Below are 4349 nucleotides of genomic sequence, written 5' to 3' on the forward strand. Positions count from 1 at the left end.
TATATATATGTAAAACCTTGCATATATATTTGGAATTTGGAATTTGGAACAGGACACTAATGCCATATAAGCCCACAAAAAGTGCCAAATGTTAATGTATGTGAATATGAGCATGAAATCCAAACAAATTTTAAGAGCTGAGAGAACCTGGAAATGACAACCTAAATGTGTCTCTTTACAGAAAGATCATTAAGACACAGAAATTGTAAGCAAATCACTACAGGTCACACAGCAAATGATATTACAGAGATAAAAACTTTATTTTTAAAATATTTTATTTATTTTTTTAGAGAGAAAAGAAGGGAGGGAGAGAGGAAAGAAGGGAGGGAAAGAAGAAGGGAGAGGAAGGGAGGAAGGGAAGGAGAGAGAGAGAGAGAATCAATTTGTTGTTCCACTTATTTATGCAATCATTGGTTGCTTCTTGTATGTGCCCTGACCAGAGATTGAACCTGCAATCTTGGTGCATTGGGATGATGCTCTAACCAACTGAGCTACCCAGCCAGGGCAAGAGTTCAAAACTTTAGTTACTGTATTTTCTGAACCAAATATAATATGTTATGTGGTTTGACAAAGGATAAATGAATATAAGACAATGTGGTAAGTACCAGAAAGGTACAAATCAGCATTACAGGAGTCAAATCAAAAGCAAGTTCTTTTTCAGAGTAGTGATAATGTATAGCAATTAAGAATAAGGAACCTAGAACCATAACACAGAAGTCCAAATCTCGGTCAGCTACTTTTTGCTGTGTAACCTTGAGCAAGTTAATCAATATCTGTGTATCAAGTTTCTCATCTATAAAATAGGGATAGTAATTTGGCCTATGTTAAATATACCCTGTTCTGCTACAAGGTATGTTTATTTACTGCAAATTAGCTCACATAAAATTGGTAAAAATGTAATGCTATCAGAATAAATTTGAAATTGTGTTACACAATTTTATTTAGCATTTTAGTTTTTTGAAGCTGACAGGAACAAGCTTTATTGGAATTAAAGATAAAGCTTTAGTATTATATAAAGACATTAAGAAAGAGCTAAATATCTCATAGAGATACCTTCCTTTCCCGCCAATATGGTCTTCAAAAACCAATATATTTTACACTATGTTAAGGTATCTAGGGATCTAGAAGTTAACTGCTTTTTTTAGGGGAGGGGGGATAACAGGTTCCCCTTGGATCATATTTTCAACATAGACAAAATCAATACCTATTTAAAGCAAATTTCTGAAAGGCCCAATATCTTGAAAGAGATAGTATGAGTCCCAAGGTATAAGGATGTGAATGATAGATTTTAAATTGTATATGCTAATGGAACTTAAATATACTGATATTTTTATTAGGATTGTTTTTCTTATTGTTGAGATTATGGCTACAAAATTCTATAGGTTTTGAATGGTCTGTCCCAACCTTATGTTGCTATGTTTTTACTATTTTTGTTAGCATTTATGTAGAAAATTTGTTTTTTAAAAAGTTTTTTTTAAATCAACACCTACATGGTATTATAACAATAATGCAGTTATCCAATAAACATTAGTAATCATTATTTTTGACAAGGGATAAGTAGCAAAGGCTAAAAGAAGGATATTAACAACTGGGCTAAAAGAGTGGTCAGAAATTAAAGAATTAAAAATTGCTGGGAATGGTTTTAAGAGGAGAAAACAACCTGAAAAGTTACATAGATGGAAAAGGAAGTAGTATAATAAGGATGATGAGTTTATTGTATTTCCTTGGTGGGGCACATAATTATGGAAAATGATTTTAGAAATGTGGGTCAATCCCGAAGTGTATGGTGGCAAACAATAAACCTTATTTTAGTCCCTGAAGAAAGATTAACCATTTGACTTTTTTTTTTTCCCAAGGTGTTTATTGGTCTATTCTAGACCCAGGTAAAATTAATATTCTGTTAACACTGATACCATTTTTTTTGACATATCAAGTATTTCAATGACTTCACGATTTTCACAATGAAAATGAAGTATTTGTTTCAAGTACTTTTGAAAATTTGTAAGTCATTAAACATTTCCCAATTTACCTAAATCTAAAATATACAAATTAAGTGGGATCCAAATACAGAGATATAGGATATTTAAATGCATAAAATGAACTTGAATGAAAAGTGTAAAAAAACAACAACCCCAAAACAAATCAATAAAGTTCTATCCCCCCTAATCCTAGTCACAGAAAAATTTAAATACCATTATTTTCCTGCTCCACTACATACCCACAAGCTTTCTAGTTCCTTATTCAACCTTTAATTGCTGACTTTCCCTTTTGAATTTCAATTGAATCTTCAGTGCTACCAATCCAGCTTTTTCAAACCTAATTCCCATTCCCTCAAAAGCCATTCCAAACCTTTACTTACCTTTTCAAACCATCCAAACTACTCTGTTACTCTCACAACATGGCCATGCTTTATGAAGATATACTGACATAATATTTGCTGATTCAACAATATATTTTACTGTACAATAATATGAATGAGTAAACATCCATATTCTGTTTAATGACCATGTTGGATAAGAATACAAATGGGGAAGTCTACTTTGATTATTACATTATCCAAAGATTAAGTCAAAAGCTAATAGATCTATCTTGTAATGAAACATGAAAATCCTTGAGCCATATGTGCCTATCTCCTTCCCTTCAAAGTTATTTAAATCCCACATCAAACCTGTTAACGGAATGGTCTGATGCCTATCATACTGAAAAGAAAAACAAAAACTGTCTCCTTTTTCCCATAATTTTAATATCATTTTAAAATTTAACATTTCTAAGAGCTTTACAACTATAACCAAAAGCATTCATGTATAATAAAAAGAAGGCATCTGGTTGACAATATTTATGCTAATAAATTTGATATCATTTTTAAAAAGCTTTAAATATCAGTATCCTACTCTGTCCGAAACTAAATACTTAAAGAAAGTTTTTAATTTAAATGGGTATGATATTAGATTTTATGGGTTTACTGTTATTTCCAAATCTCAAAATAGGCAATTCATTGTTTAAAAAATTTATCAAACTTGGCTTCACAGGTTGATTTGTGTCTGAACTTTTTCTAAGTTACTCAGTTGATAATTTTGAGCTGGAATACTGTACTCATTCAGTGAGTATGAATGGGAGTAATATAAGCAAAACTGGCCAAGAAGAGATGGGCCTTGGAGGGAAGGTAGGGGAGGGAAGGGGTAAGGGGGAGAGATCAACCAAAGGACTTATATGCAAGCATATAGGCCTAACCAATGGACACAGACAACGAGGAGGTGAGGGCATGAGCGGGGGTTGGGGGATAATGTGGGGATAAGGACACATATGTAATATCTTAATCAATAAAAAATATATTAAAAAATTATTGATTCCTTAAAAGCAATGAAAAAACTGGAAAAAATGATCAGAATCAATATTGTTTTCAGGATTCTTTAAAGTAACCAAAGATTTGCAGCAAGTAGGAAAAATTTATTCAAGAAAAATGGTGGAATCTCACTAAGAACAGCAAAGTCTGTGTCATTTTCATGTGTCCTATTCTTATTCCCCTGTGTGTGGTAAACCAACAGCCTGAAATCATGGTGAAACCAATATAATAGTAGTCTCCAGATGAGGCAGAACAGGGCTGGAGCTCCTTCAATGCCCCATTCGCAGAGAACTTTCACTATTTGACCTATCTAATGGTTGCATGGAAGACCCCACTGGCAATCTTACTGGATTAAAATACACTGTGTGAAGTGAGTGAAGCCTTTTCCCAGGAGTATTTGTTGAAAACAATTACAAGCCATATTTAGCATTATCTATCTGAGATGGTATGATAAACTAATCAAAATGTTTTAAGAAAAAAACACTTGGGAATGAAATGTTCCTAGAAACTTTAATAAGTTACAACATATTTATGAGGAACCTAAAAAGCAATGAGAGACATAGAGTTATGCATATGCCAATAGTTGTCAATATGTTTGAAAAGAACATTAGAAGATCCTAAACTAGTCATAAGAAAAGATAACATAGTACCATTTGTGAGAACATGGATGTATCTTGAGAATATCATGCTAAGCAAAATAAGTCAGACAGAAAAAGTTAAGAACCATATGATTTAGCGCACATCCTATATAATATCCTAATAAAAGAGAAACATGGTAATTGGCGTACAACCTCTACCCTTCCCATTGGGGAAAACAGCGAGATATGCAAATTAACTGTCAGCCAAGATGGCGGCCGGCAGCCAGGCAGCTTGAAACTAACATGAGGCTTGCTTGCCTCAGTGACAGAGGACTCCAACGTTCCCCGCCTGCCGCTGCAGGCCTCTGAGCCGGCAGTTTCAGAAACTCTGCAACAAATACCACCGGACTTCACAACATTGTAAGCAA

The sequence above is a fragment of the Myotis davidii genome, unplaced genomic scaffold, assembly GCF_000327345.1.
Source record: "Myotis davidii unplaced genomic scaffold, ASM32734v1 scaffold652, whole genome shotgun sequence".
Taxonomy (NCBI): domain Eukaryota; kingdom Metazoa; phylum Chordata; class Mammalia; order Chiroptera; family Vespertilionidae; genus Myotis; species Myotis davidii.